Genomic DNA, 25,115 nt, shown 5'->3' with positions numbered 1-25,115 from the left:
TAGTGCACAGATATTTCTTAAAAGTGTCATTCTCTATAAAAATGCAATATTTTCTTGGATATTTTGCAGTTTACTGTTTTACTAGCAAGTTACAGAATTATTGCTCCTCTGCTCCAAGTTGAAAGAACCCTTTGTTAAAAACAGTGAAATATAAATGGCCAATTACATCTCCTTGCTGTACTGCAAACTTGAAAACTTTGGATCCAATTTATTTCTTTCAAAGTACAGTTTTTTGTACCAGTTCCTGCCAGTGTTACAGAACCAGGTAGAGAGAACAGTAGAGTATTCCTAAAGAGGGAAACCTTAAAATGGCAAGTATAAGGAAAACGTTTAGCTTTGATATTAATTGAACTCTTAAAATTTTCTCTATAAATATGCAGATTTAAAATTACGCTCCATACCCCTCATTTTCCTTCCGCACCATTTAGTATTATACTTTCGGGATTAGAAATCTGATGAAAACCAATGAGGAAAAACAACATTAGCAAACTCATATGTTCTTGGACAGGAGATGGAGAGCTGTCCTAGCCCTGGAGCGGGGGGCTCGGCAGGGTCCCCTTGGCTGGGAAGGGAGCGTTCCCCAGAGTGATGCTCAGCTGAATCAAAACCAGCAGTGTCGCAGTTTGCTGTTGCTGGAGGGTAGCATCAAAGCGTTTCCTCCTTGGGACAGAAAATAGGGAAGGAAATTGGCTCAGTAGTAGCCTCTGAGATGGAGTACTTTTTGGGGCTCTTGCTATTACTGAAGCAGCTTATGGTGCGCACTGTGTTCAGGTTGATTAAATCCATCACCCCTCGCTAAATGACTAGTGCAGGACAACAAAAGGAGTTCATGTCACAGATGAGCTTAGAGTACACATGTGCTTAGGTCTTTCTCCTACAATTTAGGTCTGGAAAATGGTGGATTTCTGGAAAAAAAAAAACCACAACAAACACCTACAAAACTTTTTTAGCACATTCAACTCTGTAATAAATGAAGTGAAATGAAGTCAAGCAAGCAGGGAGTAGCACGTTGTTTTCACATTAAATTCATTAGAACACATAAGGAAATGAGGAAAACAGAACACAATCCATGTATAAATATAATGGAATGTATTTTTTAAAATGTAATAGAAGATAATGTTATGAATAGAAGATATTTCACCATGAGCTGAGGAAACCCACTGTGCAGGAACTTACTGTAAGTATAGAATTACTTTGATAGTTAAATGTGGTTAAATAAGCAAAATTAAAGTAGGAGAAGGTGCACTCTGTTCAAATTCAGTGTTTTAAAACTCCTGCCATATTTTTCTGATTGGCCATCTTTTTGTGGCAATCAAAATGAAACTTAGAGGCACTTGAGTGTTTTGGTTCCTGCTGATTTCAAGTGCTGGCTGCCAGTGCCTATTTTCTCAGCCTGTTGACTGGAGAAAGATTAACTAAAACAAGTGGCACAAAATTAAATGGTTGAATTATTTCTTTTTTAAAACTAACTTAGCCTCAATTTTAACACTGACTTTTCACCCTATAAGCAGGCTAGTTTTTTGAATCATTCCTTACAAAGCTAAGCTAAGATGAAATGCATAATATAACATGTATATATATGTACAAAGTAGCATTACACAAACCATAGTCTGTTCTTCATTCTCTTTATTTTCTCATTTCAGGTATCTTTATATACGTAAAAATACAATGAATAAATATAGCGTCTAATGTAACTCATGGTCTATATAACAGCATAACCTTGTGATGTCCTGATATACTACACTTGAAAATCAGCTCATTTTCTGTTGGTTTGTTTCTCATTGGAAATAGAGAAGTGTATCCAACATAGGACTAATCATAAGCTTGTCACTACTCCATTATGCAAAAGAAGCAAATACTCTGGTTTTAGTTAGCCATCATACTGTAAATCCTTATTCCTGCCAGGGAGTTTTGTTGATCTATACGGTTATAAAGAACAATAACCTCGAGTAAATTTGCAGGTTACAGAAGTGGGCTCATAGCTGCTTAACTCATTTTTACTTCGTACATACTGGCGTGCTACATAAAATAGGAAAATTATAGTTCATCTTGATGATATAGTAATTACTGTGATCTTCTAATTGAAAGAGTCATTCTTTAATGCCAGAAAGCTCTCAGCTTTGCCTAACTAGAAACAGAAAACCACAATGGACATCTGAAAAATTCGGTAGGGAAATAATTGGTGCAAAATTGCAATTCACTAATCAGCAAAGCACTAATCAGCATGTGCATAATCTGTTGAAATGCCTATTATGTCCACTTTATGTTCAGTTCATATTCTTTACAGATTCACTGGGAGTCAGATGTGTGAATAAGCTGTACAGCACGTACACAGTGGTTTGGTCATCAGGGCACACTTTAAATCACAGCACACCTCTGGTCACTGATAGGGGTAAACAGAGTAAACCACTGTGCTTGGGCACAGGATGGGGTGTGCTGCTCAGGCACATGCTGGCCGTGAGCTGAGCAGTGTCTGTCCCTTACGGTGAAGTCAGTTTTATTCTGGATGCGCCATGAGGTTGATCTGCACAGGCCTTCAAACAGTGGGCATCGTGTTTGGCATCACTGGGAAGCTAGCCCAGTAAAACTCTCTGGCAGGAAGGATTCGGTTACAGGAGGAGGAGAGGGTGACCAAGGAAACCCAGGCACTTGATGGTCCTGTAATGAACACAGTGCAAATTAATTATAGTTGTATCTGTGTGTGCATGTTAACTATGCTTTGGTGAAATACTTAAGAGATAATTTGATTCTAATATTAACATTAAATTTAAAAATTATATGCATCAATCATAAAGTCCTACTAGAGTTTCTCATTCTTCATTTTACTCCATTGTACGTGTCTTAATATTATTGCTGCAGTACCATCCATTTTGGTCTTTCCTTTGAGCTGATGGGAAATTGCATGATAAAAACAAATTTAGCAATATATATATTTCTTGTATTTTGGACAAAATACAAATACAGGAGGAAATAAAAATATAGATATTTTGGAAAAATGCAAAACAAATCAGTATGTCTGGCCTCTGTTTTTTTCCTAACAAAGGCATTTCATGTTTAAGCAGTTCACGTGCAAGTAATAATAAAGTTACTTACCAGCACTCTGGCAATGCACTGCTTCTACAAAAAAGGATACAGCTATCTCATACATTAGCCTGAAGCTCCAAATACTCTCTGACTGACTCTCTTGGTAGGCAGCAGAGATTGTGAATGTTCCAGGAAATCAGTGAAGCTTCAGCATATGTTTAATGCTGAAGTGCTAACCCAAAGAAGGATGAAGTTAAGACTGAGCGTAACAACTCTGTGTCAGAAGATCGCACTTCCCTGCTCTAGAAGGGGACTTGCTGATCCTGTGCTGCCTGTAATTGTATTACATGGCCATTTTAATGACCTGATTAAACTAATTGTAAGAGTTTTGCTCCCATTACTGGCATCTGAAGACTGTCTCCAGACAAAAATAGTCTGTGGTAGTTAGAAATTTAGTCCTTCAATTTTATTTTCCTTCCTCAATGTTTACAATTTTTTCTTCTTTTTTTTTTTTTTTTAAGAGAGAACATATGTCCCTTCTAAGTCTGGGCTTTGGCTAAACAAAAAGCTCAAGCTATTTTAATTTCCTCTCCTAAAATAGAGTCACAATACTTCTGAACATCCTAGTCATTTGTCTTTGTACCTATTCCAGCTTGAATCCTCAGCTCATCCATGCCGCATTGGCTGCAGTAGCTATTTTCAAGGAATGATTTTTGTTCAACATGTCTTGCTTTGCAACAAACAAACTTCACTATAAAGAGTCCAATGAACAACTCATTTCATTTATTGTTTGGTTTAGAAACATAAAGCCAGATTACACTAACGCTTACATACAACATTGTCCAAAGACGTAAGAAAAGACTAAGTGCTTGTGCCACCAAAACTGCAAGCGAGAATCTAAATAAAAATCCTTATTTTTCAATACAGTATAATTTACATAGAGCACAGTAATAGATATTTAGAAATTCAGAATAAAATAGAAAATACTAGATTTAATAAAGTGTAATGTTGATCAGAGTTCCAGTATTTCTTAGCTATAAATTTATTAATTCAATATATCTAGTAAATATGTATCTTTTCCAGACTCGAGTGTTGATGTTGGTATTTTCTGAGGCTACTTGCAGTTTTACTTTTGTGTTGGGTTCATTTTGTAGATATGCTTTCAGAGATGCAATGCCTAAAGAGGGATTTGGGTGAGAAAAAAAGTGTACTCATCTTATCTACGTAAGCCTAGTAAAGCATTGCATAAGTCCTTTTAGTCCTGTGATAGAGTATGCAGATGCTTTCAGGGACTGGCCAGGAGAGCATTAATACATTAAGCACTGTGATCCTGAGCCCTGCGGCTGCCGTGTCAGTGAATAATGCAGAGGATAAGGCACATTTTGCTTCTGGCCTTTGTGATTTCTCTCTGTTCCTTCTGTATTTAGATCTTTTCAGTTTACAAATCTTTCTTCATGTAATTAAACCTTAGCACAAGTGGCATATTCAAAATGAAAGCAAGTCAAATTGTGGTAGAACCTGAAGTATAACTCCTTTATCACTCACTATCTTAAATGTTTTTACTAATTCATATCCAATTGATGGCCACAGAATAGACATTGCCAATTCCCTGGGTGGTTCTAATGGAGTCACTTCCCTCTCGTTCCTTAATCTCACTCTCTTCTCCCAGACGGGCTAAATTGGTAATGACAGCATAAGTCCATTTTCCAAGTGTGTGCTTTAAGGAACATATCATGGTTTATTTTTTTAAAAGTAGTCATCCAGTCACAGCAAGGGGATTGTGGGCACTTAATTCAGGAGCCTGAGATTTATATATAATTAATGGAGAAGGCAGGACAGGCCTCCAAAGGCAAATGAAGATAACCTAATCTGTTCTGTATTTTTCTGTTCTCAGCATGGGAATGGATGGGTCGTGGTACTGTGGCTAAAGCCAGGCAGAAGGCGACAGTGGGCACACTGAAATGTCTGAAGTCATGTCAGATGTGGGGTTTCACAACTTCTATCCAGTTGAGATTTAGATGCTGTGCTATCTTTGGAGGAATAAGTACCCCCCTGAATTAAGAGTAGTGGCCTTTGGGAAGTATGGATGTGATTTGACTTCAGCAGACAAACTCACAGTTGTGCATTTTTAGAAAAGTCATGTACCTATGAACTGGAAGAAGCTTGCAAAGTAAGGGGGGAAAAGGATTTTTTTCTGCTTATTTTGTGTCACTCTGAAAGAAGGGATGCTCTAATCGTGCCATGAGAGAGACAAAATAAGAGAGAGCAAGACTGATTGTGGCTGTGGGGGCTTTTTTGGGGTTTTTTTGTTGGTTGGTTTTTTGGGTTTTTGGGTTTTTTTGTTGTTTTTTTTTTTCAAAAAGCAGCAGGCCAGCTCTGCTCAGTTAGTGGAAATGAACTCTGAATGGAAAACACCAGCACTGTGCTGAGCCTGGGCTAATGCATCTGCCTCCCAACAGACAGTATTAGCGTGGAGTCTCTGCTGTGCTTATTGCAGCTATGCAGCTCCTGGCTTTCAGCTGATGTACGTGTGTTCATCTCAGATTGTGCGCAGGGCACACCATTTAAACATGTTTTCCTTAGCCAAGTGAAAAGGTGACTCCTGGGAGGATGAGTTGTGCCTCCTGGTCGCTCTGAAAATAAGTTTCTGTTTATTCCTAGTGATTTCAGGTGCCTCCAGAAGCCAGCTTGTATAGCTTGAAGTGCTCTTTGAGACCTTGGACATACAACATAGCTCATCGTGTCCTTGCCTTTCATTTTCAAGTAATGACGGCATTAATGACACGGGAGCTTAAAACGTGATTTTTCAGATGAAAAGCACAAAGGCAAATGTATGGGTATAGCTGTCAAATATAGTTACAGATTTATGAAGATCCATGGCATCATATTCAGTGGAATTATGCTAGACTACAAAGGGCAGGAAAGCTTATTCAAATAGAAAATTATTCTTAAAAGCCTTTTAAACTTTCTAAAGTCATGAGAGAGTCAAATTTTTGAAGTGAGACTGTAACTCTTTATCAATATTCCATGGCTATTTCTTAAACTCATCTTTTAATGTCTAGCCTTGCACCAACAGCAATGTGAAGAACTCTCCTAGTACTTCTAGACCTTGTTACTGGTGCTCCTTAGGTAGGTAATACCGTGCCTCCCTCTCTGCCTCTTCTAGAGGAAGAAATAGGTAGTATTTCTCCAGTTTGTTCACAAATAATCTATGCCACACTCCTTTTACCTGAAAATAATAGGAAATAGCAAACAGGCAGTTTTCTTGTTCAGAAACGCAAGATTTCTTTTAAAGATCCTACCTCCAAACAGCACCTTTTTCTTGGCTTCCTCCTATGAAGATACTCACATGACTGCTTTATCTCTTACCTCTGTTTTTCTTTTGCCAGGAGGCAAATAGACCTCTAGCTGCATTTTCTGCTGGTTTGCAGGAAAAAAACACACTGGATTGTTTCATTTTCCATTCAGGACTCTTGTATGTCTGCTGGTTTTATCCTCTCATTAGTCAACGTGGTAATTACATGTTCGCTCATGTAGCCCAAGTGAGTGGTATCAAGCATGCCCACCAGATCTGATAGCCATTGGTGAAAGACACAGGCACTGGCAAGCGTAAGCTGTATCCAGCACAGACTATATTTTGTTGAACAACTCTCATAGCTATTCTACCAAGTTTTGTTGGCAGTACTACTGATGGCACAGGAATGTCTGTCAGTGTTTTGGTCTCCAGCTAGCTCTCCAAGGCTGCCACAGAGGCTCTGTCATGCTGCTTCTGCGGACACCGAGCTGCCTGCACAATAACAGCCGACTGTCAGCAAAACAGCATTGCACAACCTGATGGCTGTGCCTGATCAACGTCTTACGGGTTTTCAATTTGTCAGAAACAGGAGCAGAACAGAGTTAATTCTCATACCAAGCAACAGTGAAGTGGCTGCAGTTATCTCCTCAAAAGACAAAAAAATATGAGAGAAAATCTGGTGCTGTCCTCGGAAACCACCATTATCTATTACACAGAGCACAGTCACATCCCTTTGCCAATCCACTAGTAGCAGAAAATCAGCAATGAAGATCTTACAGGCCTTTGGGTAGCCTATACAAACCTAAGTAAACAATGTACCAAAGAAAGAGAAAGGTATTATTTTCTGCCTTCATTACTGCATACTGTTTTACGTACCCTTTCCTTCTAGCCCTCTATCTCTTTTTCTCCTGAAAATGAAAGCTAAATTTCTGTGAACTGGGAACAGAAGGATTGTTTCCAAGTCACCTGTTTCTTTATGAACACACTTGGGAAGCAGCTGAAAAGATTCCCCAAAGTGTATGTTTGCAAATAGGTTTGACCCATCTAGGTAGAAGGAATGAATGGAAATAAGAGAAATAAAATACAAAGCAGTCTACCGAAAATAAGCAAGAAAAAATCCACACTATTTAGATGAGCATTGTCATGAATTATACTGGAAATGCTAAAGGAGACTGCTGGGCTGTAAACCGTTCATTCATTGTTCAGATTCCATGATGTTGACAAAAAAGTGTTGTAAACATAGAGGTTGCAGGTTTTCAAATCCAAACCCAGTATATTTTGATTTTGCAGTGCGGAAGACCAAGTCTGAATTAAAACACGTGCATGCTGTGCTAAGATTCAAAAAGTGATAGAAACAGCGGGTGGCTGGCTCAAAAGATATGGCATGGATAGATTACAAAACTAGTCAGCAGTCATAGGCCTGGTGTACTGGCAAATGTGATGATTTATTTCATCTTGGACATTGTTTCTGCACTGAACCTTTGTGCTCTGTCCTGGAAGTAAATGATGCTCAAAACCATGCTTTCAGTTTTTTGGACAGTATTTGTGGTTTATAGTAGTCTATTTTGTGGACTGGGAGGGGGATACTATAAGACAAAGGAAAATCTTTCAGATTTAAGGTTAATGCATAGCGCTTTATAGCAATACATCCCCCTAAGTCCTGTATGTTCTCAAGTTAAAATAAAACTTAAAGCTAAACCAACCCATTGCATCAACATGTACTCCAAAGGCTTCCTTTGGCTCTGCAGAGCCTCAGGGAGCCCTAGCTGTTGAACTTGTATTGGACTGGCTAGGTCTGGTGGGCAGCCTGTCTGCTTCTCCCCTTCAACTTGCTGGGATTATTTTCAACTCAGCATCATTTTTTTTAATTTATTTTTTTCAGAAACATGTTATGCAATAGTATGCAATATATTATGTAGCAATAGTAGTAAAATCATCTGGCTCCACATTCATTTCATAAAATACGTACTCTATAGTCACAGTTTCTTAACCTCTTAAATGTTTCCGTATTGTTACTACCAGTATGGCTTCATAAGGTAAGCAAGAAGAAAGCACGCCGGGCCTCCTCAAAGTTAGAATTATTTCAATCACATGTGCTGACTTAGGGAAAAGGACTCTTTCTGAAATTTGCAGGTAAACCCACTGCATTCCTACAGCTGTGAACATCTGTCCAGCCACTGATCTCTTGATACCTACATAATCTGAAAAAAAAAATAAAAAATAGCCTTTTCTGTGCATAGGAAAGCTGGGGGGGGACCCCAGTTAGGAAAGGCCATTTTATTAACATCTTTTTCCTACACATTGTCTGGAGTCCTGGGTCATCCTGTGTGATAGAAGGTGCTAGCAACACTTAGTCAAACATATTCGCACTGTAGGAATGGAAGAAGAGCAATTCCTAAGCACAGAACTAAGAACAAAACCAACAGTTTTGGGGCTTTAGTTCAGTCAACAGTCTGAAGCTGTCATTTAGATAGTCCAGGATCATTGCTGCATTATACGCAGATGGTTGGTTACATTTATTTTCCATATTATCCACCCGAAAGTGGCATTTAATTTCTCTTCCTGCACAGCAGGCTGCTACGGTTGCTGATCTGCATTTCCACAGACACAGAAGAATCAGATCTCCTGTCTCTGCAGCGAACATGATGGTTCGTCTCATTTGTCACCCTCCGTGTGTCTGAGGAGATGGTGGCAGAAAGATTGAAAACCAGCGTGAGAGGGGATTAGAGGCGTTGTGGGAAGTGGACTCTCAGGGACCCCATGCCCCGGGGGGAGATGCTCGTTGCCCCTCGCACCTTTCTCGCCAGGTGCTGACCAGCCTTGCTGCCTGTGTGGCACCAGCAGCGGGGACAGGCAAGGACAGGCAGCACTGGCAAAGGCAGGCACTGGTGAACACAGTCTGCTAAAACAGCAGTAGCAAGAAATGTTTGACGAGAGGACTTCTTTGCCGCTGAACATTTCTGACATAGAAACAGCCTCTGGCAGAATGGGATTCAGAGGGCTACTGTGACATAGCATGCTAATAGCAACATTAAAAAAAAAAAGAAACAAAAAACCCCTTTCCCTACAAATGAAGGATGGAAGGAAGGCATCTTTCCTTCCGGTTAGTCATGTTGCATGTATGTCCCCAGCTGGTGGAGTGCTCTCTGTGAGGGTATGGAGGAAGGACACGCCAAGGAAACACACGTGCTGTCTGGCGCTGGAGGAGGTGCAGCCCCGGGGGCAGGTGGTAAGGACGCAGGGAGGGACGGTGCGAAGCCTGGAGGCAGGTGACCAAGGCGGGCAGCAGTCCCAGAGCACGGCCAGGGGATGGAGGAGCGCTGTTAATGGAACAGACGTCACGCTCTGGTTACCGGAGAGGCATCTCAAGCGCTTTTCCAGACTGCTCTGTGCGTCTCAGGTCTTTGCCGTAATACAAAGTGATGGCCACTGTGCCGTTGTTCAGGCTGCAGAGGGGCAGAACCTGTCCTTGCGTGACAGATTTACTGGTGGTGAAAGTATATAACTGGTAAACCACAGCTGAGAGAGGTTTAATTAACCAGCTGTTGTTGCGCAGCAGCATTCCCACAGGTCCCGGGAGAAAGGTGAAAGCCTGAACACTGTGCGGCTTTTCTGCTGGGAAAATCCATCATTGTCAAAACCCTCTGTAACTTACATAAAATGAAAATAAAACAAATGGAGTTTCTCATAATTAGATATATCGTCCCTCTTAAATCATACCAGGATTTGTTGCCCAGTGTTGCTTTTGCAATCACTGTTTCCGAGTGAAATAAAAATTATACCACGCAGCAGAGAAAATCTGTTTGAAGCTGGTAATAGTAACATCTCAACCAGAGCTTGCCTGATTGCTTAGGTTTCCACCTCGTTTGCTCCCCGTGGCACCAGCAGTGTAACATCTAGGTCACTTGTAAAATAGTGCAATTTTCATCCAGCTTGCCCAGTAAAAACAGTTAAGGCTTAAATATGTGTTTAAAGGAGAAAATTGATGTATACAATGTTTCAGATTCATGCTGGTTCTGTTACCTTTTTCCGGAACAGTTAAAATGATGTCTGTAATCCTTCAGACAGTTTCAAAAGTGATGCCAGCTGTCTTTAAATTTGTCTAACGTGGCTCTAGTACTTATTTTTTTTCACTCATGCCAATAATTTTTATAGAAGAACCCGACTGATGCTAGGCCTGTTTTTTTACATTTTTAGAATTGCCAATTGTACTTTGATTTCTTCTTTATTAACATGGTTTGTTCACATCCAAAAAGATATTCAGATCCTTAAACGGATTTATTCACGTAAACTCACAAATCATCTTGAACACCAGCCTCAGCTTGAGATGACTCACCCTGTGAAAGTGCCTGTTTCTTTCCATTGAGAGCTCCACATGAGTAGTTTAGGCTTAAATATCTAGCTTCTGGACATCTAAGTCAAGGTGAATGAATCCTGCTTGAGGAACTCAAATAATTGTTCCGCTGTCCTGTAACTGTCTTTTCAAACTGGGTCCTTTGTCTCAGATCCAGCACATCAGCAAAGACTTGCGGTTGAACACAGCCTGAGGAGTGTGATTATGTCCTCAAAGAACTTGAGTTGTTTGTTCTTTGCACACTTTCAAGGAAAAAAAAAAACATTCAGATGGAAAATTTAGCACAAGGAGTTAAGTCTGTTAGGAGCCAAAGCTCTGCTGAGTTTCTGTGGTGCACATATTCCTGATTTAGGATTTATTTTTTATTTTATCCTCTTTTCAATTTAGGAGGGAAGGGAAGAAAGGAAATGTCTTTTTTTCAGCATTTAATATCAGTCAGAACATTTGAGGATGCTCATACAACAATAAAAATACCCTCATCTTTTGTCTCAAAGCTATGGAGAAAGTCTGCCATAAACAGGGCTGCTGTTCAATTTTATTTTACGTTCATTTGTACTGGTATTGAAAATGAGCAACAAGGGAGGCCACAGGTGCTAAAGCACTAAAGAACTGGAAAACAAATGCAATGCTTCATTTTCAGCCAGAGGCAGGTTACAATGTTTCCTGGGAAAAAGCTTTTAATAGAAGGAAATTTTGTGGTAAACTGATGGTGACATTAAACAGAATTGACTATAATTGATGTATGTAATCTGCATATTTTGTGATTATCTGAGCTATGGCTACTGTGTAATGAAAATTGTGCAACACTCAAAGCCTGTGCACAAGGTTATGTCTTCCTGCATAAATCTGAGAGCATAAAGGGGGTTGGAGGAGTGCTTTAAATTGCCAAGGATGATCTGGGTGATAAAACTTAAGTGCAAAATGAATATTAATTTTTAGTGCAGTAAAATTAGCTGACTCTTTGAAGATTGTTGGTACTTAACCTTTTCTGGAGTACAGTGATCTGCTTTAAACTGAACTTTTAAATTATTTTACTGTTGCAATTTTATGTTTGGTGTGTTTGTGATAGTCCGTTCTGGTTTGGACCCTGTAAGAGCACTCGTGGGAGATGGAAAGTTCTAGGGAGGGGAGCAGGAACAGCACGCTGTGAGTTTTTGGAGGAAATGCCCTGTCTGCACTTAGTCACTGACATCTTGGCCAGGCCAGTTTAGTACCAGTGACCCCTTCAGCCAGGGGTAAGCTCCTCTGAGGTGAATGCACACCTGATGTTTCCTTTGGGGCAGTACAACATGAAATTTTGAACATTAGATTTCCCAGAGGAAAGCCCTTGCCATCATCCATGCTACTTTCTCTGTGATACTAGGATTTTGTGTACCTTGCAAAAGGGGTCAGTGTGCCTTCCAGTGAGGATACATCTTTGTTCTTCTTGGATAAATAATTTATTGTAAAAATTTGCAGTGAGGAACACTGGAGTTTCTGTTGGAGTCACAGACCAAGCTGCCCCATCATCCCCCCTGTCCCCCAGCGAAGTTATCTTAATATAAACAAACTTTTCAGAACTCATTTTGACTTCCTTTGCTTTTGTTTTAGGAGTGGTAGCTACTTAAGTCACTCTCTTATGGTTCAGAGTTCAGGTCAGGTCTAGGCTGCACAGCCAAGGAGCTGGATGTTACCTGAATTGTCCATGGTCCGAGTACTGTGCACATTTCATGAAAATGAGCCTCGTAAATTGCTATTAGAATTGCTATAATCACTACTCATTAAAAAATTCAGGGTTTTTAGTCAGACTCATTTGCAGCTTATATTGGACTAATATCCTTACAGTTTTCCATTATGAGAAGATTAGAAAATGTGTTCTTCCATCTTTGCAGAGCAAATCACCATCATAGCTGAGATGACCGAGAATCTATTTGCAAGCAATTTTATTTGCGTTCAGTAAATCTGTCAGACATAAAATCATGATATATATAATGTTACTATAACATACTCATCTGTTAACTATTTTTGACGCTTTTTGTGAGAAATCGTCCAAGAAATCGTCCACTCTCAGTAAAATTTGTTTGTCTAAATGAATGTGATGTGAGTAGTTAGATTTTCTGGATAGAGGAAAAACTAATTTTGCCATTGAAATGCATGTTTGTGTTCTTTGTCATTATGCAAAACCTAATCCTACAAGGAAAGAAAAAGCAAGTGAAACCTGCAAAAGTCATGTGTGACTGTCACATGTGAGAGGAAATGTCTTATTTGCGAGACATTAAAATTCTAGCTCAGAAAAAGGATATGTTTGTGAAAAACAACTTGACGCACTGGTTGGATTCTCAGGTATTTGATTTATCTGTTATTTGAAATACTTTTTGAAAAGATAGTGCGTTTTTAAGTGATTTCAGATATTGAAACCTTTTAGTCTGTGTAAATGCCATTAGAGCTACAGTGTTTGCCAATTATTTATGAACTTCCTTTTCCTCTTTCATTCCCCAGAGTTCAGTTTGCCTCCGCCAAGGTGGCTTCGCTCCACCGATGTGGCTTCCGCATCACTGCATGAGAATCAAGGGGATATAGAAAACATTTGTCTCTTTCTATATTTGGTGGTAGGATCCTCAAATCCATTTGCTGCTTTCATTTGCAATGTTGTGGTTAATCAAGGGACAGCCTTTAGGAAGTAATTATTGGCAATCAACCCAGTTGCAAGAAAATGAACTTTATTACACAGCTTATCAGCCAGGTCTTTAAACTGCTGAAGCCAAACTATCCTGCTCCCTTGCCTAGTCCAATACGTCCATCAGGGAGAAATCCCTTCCCTTATCCCAAGTGTTTAGGGAAGGACCTTTCCTGCAGCACGGTACTGTTGTGTTTCAGGGTACAAAGCACAAAGCATTAACAGGGAAACCTGCTCAATGGTGGAGACTCGCTAGAAAAAGCAATGAGGAGTTAAATGGGATGATCACTTCTAGCTTTTAAACCTTGCACTTGCACGGGCTTCCCAGTTGAACTTTAAAGTGTTGGTCAGAGACGCAACAACATTATCCTTCAAAAAGTCCCGCTGCGTGGGAGGGTCTGAGGAGGCTGCCACCCCAGGAGCTGAAGGCAGCGGTCGGTTCTCTGCGTGTATTGCAGCAGTCGTCATTTCTGAATTTGCATCTGAAAGTGGCTGTAAATCTGTCTCCTCTGCATTCTCTCAGCTCTGTTTATAATGAGCAATCAGAGTGGCTGAAGTGTTGTCTTGCTTTCTAGATGAAGCACTTGTAATACTACATTGAGCTCATTTGAATACTAATTAGTAACAGGATCTTTTAAACAAAATGTGCAGCCTAGGGAGAAACATTATTAGAAGTGAGTTCCATATTTGACACATAACTGCCTTAAGTGTACATATCTATGTTATAAGTGTTGTTTAATAAAAAAGATACACCGAACACGTCAGCAAGCATTTACAAATATCATAGGACAAAAACATATTTGATTTGCATGTTGTTTTATTCTGTATGTATATAACACGTCAAGCCCCACTAGATGCGTTCACGTTTCCAAATGAGACAGAGTAATTTCGTAAGAATGGGCTCAGTCTGCAGCTCCTGTAAGTTGCAGGACTGAAAGCTTGGTTAAGAACATAAGAACTAGTGAAAGTTGAGAAGTCTTCCAAGATTAGTTGTTTAAGGACATCCTGAATTGCAGGAACGTCAAGATTGCCAAGAGTTTCATGTTCAGCTTCTCATATGGAAATATTTCCGTACTCATAATCATTCTTTTCATCTTGATCATTTTTGGTTCTAACACTGCTTTCAATTGGGGCACCAGAATGGTCTTCAGTATTGAAGGTGGAGGAATAGTACAAGGTTTGCAGTGGCATAATCCTGTTTGGTGTTTCATTTCTTTTCCTTTCTTAAAAACACCTAATAGAGGATGTCCTTTTAATTGCTATTGGACACTGAACAAATTCTTTCTGTAGAACTGAATGTAATGCCTCCAAGATCTTTCTCCTGAAATAATGTTATCTAGAGTCTTTCATAGTGTGCACAGATAGAGCTGGTTTTTATCACTGGAGAATTTTTATTACTGTTCAGCTCATTTTCTGGATCACTTATGAATAGTTTAACGGAACACGTCCCCAAATGGTTCTTGTGGGATTCATCTAGCAACTTCCCTAAAATGAACACCTATTTCATAACTTTTGTAATGCGTAACTTGATGAGCGCTGCAACTGCTACCTCATTAAGGAAAAGGGCAGCAGTGCCGCTTTTTTATTCAGTAGGAGTGTATTCAGAACATCTATCTTATTTAGTCCCTCGATAGTTTATGAATCCCAAAGAAGCTTAAGCCTGAAATAAGTATCAGACCTTCACTCTAATGCGGTGCTGCTGGTCAGACGCTTCTGTGTCTGAAGGGTATTGCTGTGGACAGCTCTGGTGTCTATAGATTTCAGGGATAGGAAGCAACTGAACAGAAATTTAGATGGCCACAATCTGGTGTTTAGGGTCAAAATCATGCCTAAATCCTGGGTGTTTAAGTTCTTTTGCAGCTATAAGCTAAGTGAGTACGTTACACAGTTAGATTGGGAAAGGCTTGGAAATCTCTATAGGCACCTACAAAGCAATTAGGCACTGAAGTAATGCCTATGTGCATCAGTGGATTTGTTCTCTAGGCTGGTATTTGGGGAAGCATCCTTCATCAAATGGGTAGTTAAGCAAGTAGTTACCTTTAAGTGTGTACTTGGAGCTTTCATCATGAAATTGAGTTTAAGTATACAGATAAATGAATTCCCAAAGTGAAGCTTCAGTTTCCTTCATAGTCAAAGGTAAGTGCACACATTAGCCCTCTGCTGATTGACTCTTTGGAAATACAAGTTTTTCATTCTGCTTATACATAAAATAGCTTAGGCATGGATTTTTCCCTCCAGAATTTTCTCTATGGTAGAAATACTCTTTCTACTATTTCCTTCAGGTGACCAAAACCAAACTCTTTAAAGTACTTGACTACTATACAGCTGGAGTTGACTTATATTTCAGTTCTATAGCGCATAGCAAAAGAATTAATTCAGAACCTTGAGAAACTCAAAACATTTCTTTTCATACAAGTCCCTATACTTAAAGACAGAATGCCCTTTGCAAATCTTATGATACAAATATTGTGTCTATTTATTGCTTGGAGAAAAAGCTGTATTCTTATAGGACTAATAATAATAATAATAATAATAATAATAATAATAATCTTAATGACAGAGAAGAAAAAAAAGAGAATATAGATACTTAATTTAAATTTTCCTGTTTGTATATTCTAAATGGCAAATATTCTTTTTGATTATACACAGCTTTTGAGAATACTGTTTATACTTCACAGATATCAAGATGAATGTTTCCTGAATAATAAGAATTGTAGATAAATAAATATCCTACTATTATTGTCAACGTATAGAATTCTTAGAATAAATACAGTTAACCTTCTTTTCAAGATGTCTGATAATTTGTCATCAGCTAGCTTGTTGAATTACCTAAAACATTAGTAGAGCTTTCTAGTGTCTATAACATTTGTATCACTTTAAGGTGACTGTTCACCTCCTCTGTCTAAAAAAAGGGATTAAAATTTATAAAACCAAGATAACTTGGCTCCAAACACAATGAAATTAATAGAGCTAGAAGATTGTAATAGAACCAGTAAAATGATTTCTAGAAAGTAAGAATGATAGCAGAGGAAAAGAAAGTATGTTTTCTTCCAACCAGTGTAAACAAAGCTATGTCTGCTTTGCTCAAAGGATCTTTTCCTCTTGTGCCACAGACTCGTTGCTTTATTTTTGACACAGTAAGCTCTTAAAGTTCTTGCAGTGTCATCACCCATTATAAAATCTCTCTAGCCTTAATTTTTTTAAATCACTAAATAACTGTATTTATCCTTTTGAATGTGTTGATTTGGCACTTGACTGTCAGCAGCCTGGTGTAGTTGAACAAAACCCTGTACATAGTGAGGAGCCCTTCCTAAAGTGATGGTGAGGTTTGGAAACGTGGTCTGCGCTCATTAGTGTTGGTCACTTTGTGCAGAGACTCATCCTCAGCAGTAGCTCTAGCAATCACAGCTCACGCTGTGGCAGAGCCCAAATGATTGTTTTTAAACCCTGAGATAGTCATGTATAATCTAGCGTTGAAATCTGCTGATTGAACTAGGGAGTGCATTGAAAGCAGCAGGCCTCATCCAGGTGTGTGTTTAGGTTGAAAATTAGACATTTGGAGCTGAAAAAAAAAACACCTCTGTATCCCAGGGGTATTTTTCAAACCTGTTCAGCAAAGGCAATAGGTAATTTATGTTTTCTTTCCACTGACACTTGTAGCCCTGTATCTCAGTAAATGTGGTGTTGCCACCACTTGTCGTGGGCTGCAGGCTTTGTGCTAAGGCAGCAGCACAGGGCTTGGGACCTGCCGGGCTTGCTCTGGGCTGGCCTTGGTCTGCTCCCGGCTCCCTTTGAGCTCGCTTACTTCTAGCAGCAGTTGTCTAATGGCCAAGTGATTCTTACCTATGTTGTTTTAGCTTTTGCCTATATTTGTACTATATTTGTAACTAATAGATAACGATAATAAGTTGTTATTCTGTGTAGAGCGTGCTGCTATGGCCCTAGAATAAAACTGCAGCATAGGGGAGTAGAGGAGTGGGATGGAAGTGGAGGCCTTGAAAGCAAAGGTGCGGGTTGATAAGGAAGGCCCCAGGGCTGTAAGCAGGGACTTGGCATCAAGGTCATTTACTGGTCATTAAAGGAGTGCGACCCCAGGAGATGGGTAAAACCACTTTATGACTAACAAAGAGAGCAAAGAAAAAGTACACAGCATATGTAAAACTTATCATATATAGTGAATTTGGATGGGCAATGGAGTTGCAAAATGATGGAGAAAGAGCAATTTATGTCATATGTTCACAAATCTAAAAATTACCCCAAGTGCTTCCTGGAGAGAGGAGGAAGAAATTACCATCAGTATTATACGTCTTCCAGCAAAGGACTCAAGGTGCTGCCACCTCACAGCAATGCCCCCCGCCCCAGCTGAAGCCATTAACCTTAGGACCCCCCAGGGCAGTGGAAGGGTGAGCATAACACCAGGAAAAGGGTCAGACACTAGAAAGTTTGTGTATATGTCATTTTACCTGCATGTAATTTGAGCTGCAAGTGTTAGTATGGAACTAGACTACTAATAATTCTTTCATTAGACTTTTACAACTTTATTAAGAAAAAAAAAAAAAAACCTTCATATAAGGTATGTTCTTGCCCATAGTAAGAGTGTAACAGCTTGGTGGGACTTCAAAGGTTGCAGCAAATTGGTAGTTAGCCTCTCATAAATAAAAACATGACATTTTGTACTCTCATTAATTAAGGCAAAGTCTTCTTCCTGAACCTGAAGGCACCCTGAATGCAGTGGTCCCTAGTTGTGATCATAAGTTTTAAGATTAACATAATCTTCTTAGGAAGCATCTTTAGATATGGTAATTGTGCATTTCTTGAGGATCTTTAATTTCCTGCATTAGCTTTGCAAACTTGCAATTTATTGGTTATATTCATTGAACATCTTTGGCTTGTTTAGTTCTAGCAGCAGTTGTCTAATGACCAGGTAATTCTTACCTATGCTGGTTTAGCTTTTGCTTAGATTTGTACAAGTGTAGGAACACTTGTAGGTTTGTGAACAATCTCTGCTCTACCAGCTTTCTGGCAGGTAATTTATACATAGATCACTAGTTGTTGGTCACAGTGGCCACCAGTTGTAGCCTCAGTTTTGGTACATACCACCTTAATGTGTTACCCATTCTCCTAAACATTTATTTTCTTTCACAGAATTTATATTTTTTTGTTCATCTAATGTTTACCCCAGATGTCCGGGCTCTTTCCATAGTGCTTCAACAGTTGTGTTATCATCACATTCTTCTACTGATTTCTTTGTTTTCCTTCTCACCTATCTAAACAAAAATATGATCTAGGTACAGCTTAGTACCTCTTTGCCATTAAGATGTTGTTGTATTTCATTATGAAAAGCATCAGGAAATAAAGCACCCTTGAATTGAAGGGCCTGTTTGCCCAAGGCAGTACTGAATGTAGACAATCTCTGCTCCATTTCACCAAGTAACTTCAAGAATTTTAATGATGCATCAAGTATAGAAAAATAATTGTTGTCACTTGTATCTCGAAAAATTTTCTCTGTTGTAAGCAATGTTCCTTCTACATGCCTGTATTTCATTATGGGGTCTCTGTGGCTGATTGCAGGTGTTGTACACCCACTCTCTTAGCTCTGCTGTGTGAGCTCTCCTCATGTACTCACCATCTTCACCTTCTTTATTATTCTTCCTGGAGTGAGAATAACTGGTTTAAAAACAAGAGTCAAGGGATATCTAAGATCTTTTAGCTTCGCTCTGTACTCTGCTGAGAACTTTCCCATTCCACCTCATCCATTCTCAAATTGTTCCTCTTTGTTTTTGCTCTCTGTTTCTCCACTGATGGGACCTAGGACCTGAAAGCTTTTTAACCCCAGAACAGGTACCACCAAGAAATTATATCTATTCTGATTTTCTTGTTACCATATAGCTAACTTGTTACTTTTACTACAGCCAGTGTTGCAGACAACATCTTGATTTTTGCATTTGTGTCCAGATTAAAAATTAATAGGTTTGCATTTGTCAAACTGTATGCTCATTAATTTTCTTCTGTAGTATCGTCCATTGATCTTACGAATAATGCCTCTGTAGCAACAGCACTGTGATTATCATCTTTGTCTAGTCTCTGCGCTATGCTTTTATTTGCAAATTCTTGCAAGATTTGAAATCCACCGCAATTCTCATATTGTTCTTCAAGTACCCATTGTTTCTTTTCATAGCTGTATTTGTTACATTATAGGAAGTTCTCTGTATTGTATTGATTAAATTTATCTCTGAGATCTACACAATTCCTGTGCAGGTTTCCTTTCTATTATTCTTATATATTCTGTTATTTCAATTTTATGAGGACACTTTTTATTCATCAGTCTGGATGGTGTAATTTTGTTTGCTATGCAAACTCCATTTGTTCTTTCAAGTTCCTTCCAGTAGTTTTATTTAAGCATTTTGGCCAGGGTTGCAGCCAGAAATCAGTTCTCTGTCAGCACACATCCTTTTAAAATGGTAAGGCTGCTTTCTCATCCAGAGATAATTCATCATTTGTCTTGGCCTTTATGTTCTTATCGCTCACACGCTTCACTTTTGCAGAGGTTGGTACTCCTCAAATTTCTGCTATAGAGTTTTATAATTCATTTTCCCTGCTTTGGTCAACTGGAAATTATAAAACACAGCAGGTGTTTCAAAATATCTGTTATCTTTTATGAGGGAGTGGGTTATGGAGCCATGCATCAGGTTAAGGGCGGGTGGAATTCAGCACCGGGTGACAGACATGCTGTGAGGCAGCAGATGAGGATGAAGGAAGCCTGAAGCACATAGTGTGAGGGGAGCTGGGTTTGGGTATGGAATATAGTACTGCCAGTCTTGAGAGATGAAGGGAATTGGCATGCAGAAGGGAGTGGAAGAGGAACAGGACGAGGGGGCAATTGTCTCTGGAGGGTGGTGTGTGTTTCCTCTGCTGTGCTCAACCTGCAGTGGAGTTAAACACGGTCACCATGCAGTAAATAAGACCCATATTATTAACCTGAGGGTCCGTGCTAAGAGAGATTGCCGTCACTGGTCCAGAAGCCCAGGGAATCTATTCCATTCATTTTATAAATCAGAACTGATCAGGTCCCGGGTTTGTTGGTTTTTTTTTCCCAAGATCCAGTGCTTAAGACTTAACTGCATTTTGATGGTTTTCAGGGCAGTTCTCTACAGTGAATCCATCAGGCTTTCAATGCACATTGTCTTTCACTGTGATTCGGTTCATGTCTACACGAGTAGGCTAAAGCAGTTACAATTCCCATGCTGGGGCTGTGGGCGAACGACTGGGCTGCTGGGTAGACCCTGGCCAAGGCTGTGCAAGATGAACAGGGTCTAGAAAACTGCTGCACATGACGGGGGAAATCGTAGAATATAAAAAGCCATGAGAATCTGACAAAAGTTACAGACAGCACCATGGGGAATAGCTGTACCTCACAGGTGGTTTAAGGCAGAATTATATGAGAAACAGCCGAAGCCCACAGGTAATTGGACTGGAACATTAGAGACCTTTAGGGGTGCAGAGTCTTGCAAGGTCAACAGCACCCAGATAACCTTATAAATAACACCATATAAGATAGATTTATGATAATCTCACTCATTTTGCCTTCATGTAACAGGTGCTAGAAAGTCTCATAATCTGTCTCTGTCCTTACCAGTACTACATGGGGTGTTTATTGAAGGAGCTGGCAGATGTGCTCACCAAGCCCCTTTCCATCATTTACCAGCAGTCCTGGCTAACTGGGGAAGTCCCTGCTGACTGGAGATTAGCGAATGTGACACCCATCTTCAAGAAGGGCCGGAAGGAGGACCCGGGGAACTACAGGCCTGTTAGCCTGACCTCGGTGCCGGGGAAGCTGATGGAGCAGATCATCCTGAGTGCTATCACACGCCATGTAGAGAATAACCAGGGGATCAGGCCCAGCCAGCATGGGTTCAGGAAAGGCAGGTCCTGCTTGACCAACCTGATCTCCTTCTATGACAAGGTGACCTGCCTAGTGGATGAGGGGAAGTCTGTGGATGTTGTCTATCTAGACTTCAGTAAAGCCTTTGACACGGTTTCCCACGGCATTCTCCTGGAGAAACTGGCTGCTCATGGCTTGGACGGGTGTACTCTTCGCTGGGTAAAGAACTGGCTGGACGGCCGGGCCCAGAGAGTGGTGGTGAATGGAGTTTACTCCGGTTGGCGGCCGGTCACAAGCGGTGTTCCCCAGGGCTCGGTGTTGGGGCCAGTTCTGTTTAACATCTTTATCAATGATCTGGACGAAGGGATCGAGTGCACTCTCAGTAAGTTTGCAGACGACACCAAGTTGTGTGGGAGTGTTGATCTGCTGGAGGGTAGGCAGGCTCTGCAGAGGGACCTGGACAGGCTGGATCGATGGGCTGGGGTGAATTGTATGAGGTTTAACAAGGCCAAGTGCAAGGTCCTGCACTTGGGCCACAGCAACCCCATGCAACGCTACAGGCTTGGGGAAGAGTGGCTGGAAAGCTGCCTGGCAGAGAAGGACCTGGGGGTGTTGGTTGACAGCCGCCTGAATATGAGCCAGCAGTGTGCCCAGGCGGCCAAGAAGGCCAATGGCATCCTGGCTTGTATCAAAAATAGCGTGGCCAGCAGGACTAGGGAAGTGATTGTGCCCCTGTACTCGGCACTGGTGAGGCCGCACCTCGAATACTGTGTTCAGTTTTGGGCCCCCCACTACAAGAGGGATATTGAGGTGCTGGAGCGCGTACAGAGAAGGGCAACGAAGCTGGTGAAGGGTCTGGAGCAGAAGTCTTATGAGGAGCGGCTGAGGGAGCTGGGACTGTTTAGCCTGGAGAAAAGGAGGCTGAGGGGAGACCTCATTGCTCTCTATAACTACCTGAAAGGAGGTTGTAGAGAGGTGGGGGTCGGTCTCTTCTCCCAGGTAACAAGTGATAGGACAAGAGGAAATGGCCTCAAGTTGCGCCAGGGGAGGTTTAGACTGGATATTAGGAAATTTTTCTTCACCGAGAGGGTTATCAAGCATTGGAACAGGCTGCCCAGGGAAGTGGTTGAGTCGCCATCCCTGGAGGTATTTAAAGGACGTTTGGATGAGGTACTTAGAGACATGGTGTAGTGGTGGTTTTTGGCAGTGTTAGGTTTATGGTTGGACTCGATGATCTTAAAGGTCTTTTCCAACCTATATGATTCTGTGATTCTGTAAGCATTTAGAATTCTTATGCTACAGCATTTCAATGGGACGTGTGGTTTATTCATTAGTGTTTTAGTTTGAATCAGAAGTGCAGTTTAGAGTAGAGCCTCCTGATCATTCCCAATGACTGGGCCATTGCTTACAGTGAGCAGAGGTCACGGGGTGTGAACTGGACTCCTCTCCTATGAAACTAAACCAAAACTGGGCTCCAGGAAGGCTTTCTGATTTCTATCGGGAACTCAGTTTGTGCAACCAGGCTACAACTAGCAGGAAGCAAAACTCACTGAAGTGCTAGAGAAGGCGTAGTGCTGTCATCCTAAATATAAGTAGTGTGGATGTCGGGTCCGCAGCACTGAGCATTGCGCTGTGCAGTTGGGCTGTGCTGCTTGCTAATGAAGACTTACAAAGGGGTTGTCCAACTTCACGTGCTCCTGGGAGAGCCCATTCATCCGTACTGCACTTGGAAAGCTGTATTACCTGCCAGTAAGTGTAACCTTCCATATCGACGAGTGTCTCCTCAACAGGGTGAGTTATGTCTGTTGTTTTGCTTGTTAGATGCCTGACACCTGACATATGATTAAATGTAAGGCTACATTCAGTCCTAAAATACTCAGTCACATTCACTGGCTTTGGGAAGCAAAGCTTGGTACAGTGCTCACATGGTCTATGAGTTCTTACTCTTCCATTCTTACTCTTCCACTCTACTCTTACTTTTTCCTGAAGTGATTTAAGTTTCCCTCTATCAACACACACACTTGCAATAAAAGAAGCATTTTTCTGACCTTGTACCCTGTTGTGGGAAGAGGTACTGTGTGAAAATTCAGTCTTTAACCCCATGCATTCCACAAGAAAAAACATCATTAGACATCCTCAGAAAGAAATGTTGAGGATCTCATGGCCCTAGCCTGCTGTTTCTAACAGCTGTAGAAATGACTGCTGACTAGTGACAGAAAGCATGTGCTGAGCCTAGGAGGAAGGTTATAAAATGATGTGTTTTAAGAGTTCCTGAGTTTGTTGAGAAAATAAAAGAGGAACATCGCTACCATTGTTACCACCATGCAAGCATATAACTAACTTTCTGTAAGATAGGTCTGTGTTATAAAATCATGTTACTGATGTCTTAGCTGTGCAAAATCATCATCAAAATAATGAGCCAAACATTATTTTTTACTTTTTCTACATTTGAAAAAAAGATCCAATTTATATTTTTTACAAAGTTTTTTGGCAGTCTTCTTCTGAAAGACAACTTTTGGGGCTTTCTGGTGTTTTTTTTAAGAATCTTAAAAAAGCAGTATGAAAGAAACTTTCAGCAATTACTAGGATGTTGCTTTATAACTATTAAAACTTCATTCTGTTGAAATACTTCATGTCAAATTATTCCAGAAGCTGCAATCAAATGTTTTTTTCCACAAAACTGAAAAGTACTGTAACATCTCATGATAGACTGTTATATTATGCTCTGGTTCTTACGGACGTTTCAATGAGATTTTTGTGATAAGCTAAAATGCCAAAGATACGTTAACTGTAAAGATAAAAATATTCTACCATCTGTGCTGCTTATCTTAATTTTTAGTTTGTAGTTGAAAACAATTATGTCAATTTTCAACTTTTTAAAATAAAATCATGGATCACATTTATTGCGTTATGATTTTATTGTCATCTGCAAGACCTTGACTTATCTTGGATTCAGATCTAGGGCTCTGAAGCTAAAGGATGTAACCATTGTGTATTCTGTGAAAAATCAGAAAGTCGTTGGGGCTGGATCGTCTACTGTAGATAAAGAGAACTGTATGCGTATTGTTTGAAGCATAGCATCGTGCAAATATTTTTGGTGTCAAGCAATGGTGTAAATTAGGCAAGGCTAAAATAAGTGAAGTTAATGCAGAATTAAATAAAGTAAGTAAATAAGAATTTTAATCTATTGCTACAATTTTTATATCTTAGATATCTAAGTGTTCATAAAGTATTATTTTAGTATATACTAAAAAGCTATAACTTCTTAGCCAATTTTAAGCAAATTTGTTTACTTTTTCTGTGATTATGTTTTCCATCTATAAAATGCGGATATACATACATATTTTCTTCAAAACTACATTTCTCAAAATATTTTTGAAGACTGAGTTTTCAACTCATCATTTCTTCAGCATTACTTATTGCTATCTTGTGTAGTAATGACATAAATTTTTCATTATGTTATCATAGCCAATGCCATTAACATGATCACTATTTTATATCTTTGCTTTTTGTGCAGAGGTAACTAGTATGAATGTGTATTACAATTTACATTCACTATATCAAAGCCTTGTCTAAGAAAGTGGATTGATGTTTCAGAACATTACTCTAACATAAAGTAGGATTATTAGGCTTATTTTATAGCTGGAAAACTGGGACCCAAGGATTGTCAAGATAAATCTAGGTGAGGAGAATCACCATCTTAACCAGTGTATGCTAATTGCATGGCTACCATATATCAGAATTGGGACTGAAACTCAGACCTCATGTCTCAATTAGAAGTACTAGGGCATACTTTCCTTTAGCGATACTAAAATGTACAGCCTGCAGATATTCATTAAATAACTTAAAGACTAAACAATAGCATTTGTTAAAGTGCTCCAAAATGGTTAAATGTATCTTTTTT

The 25,115-nt window shown here is 39.9% G+C and overlaps 1 protein-coding gene across 2 annotated transcripts in view; it reads left to right on the top strand.

Moving 5' to 3' along the window:
* KHDRBS2 (KH RNA binding domain containing, signal transduction associated 2) overlaps positions 1-25,115 on the top strand; it is a 398,703-nt gene that overhangs the window by 189,299 nt on the left and 184,289 nt on the right. The gene's annotated exons all lie outside the window — the stretch shown is intronic.

Source organism: Mycteria americana, chromosome 3 (genome assembly GCF_035582795.1).
Source record: "Mycteria americana isolate JAX WOST 10 ecotype Jacksonville Zoo and Gardens chromosome 3, USCA_MyAme_1.0, whole genome shotgun sequence".
NCBI lineage: Eukaryota > Metazoa > Chordata > Aves > Ciconiiformes > Ciconiidae > Mycteria > Mycteria americana.
Note: the sequence above shows the minus strand (reverse complement) of the source record. Positions and strands in the feature narration are given on the sequence as shown.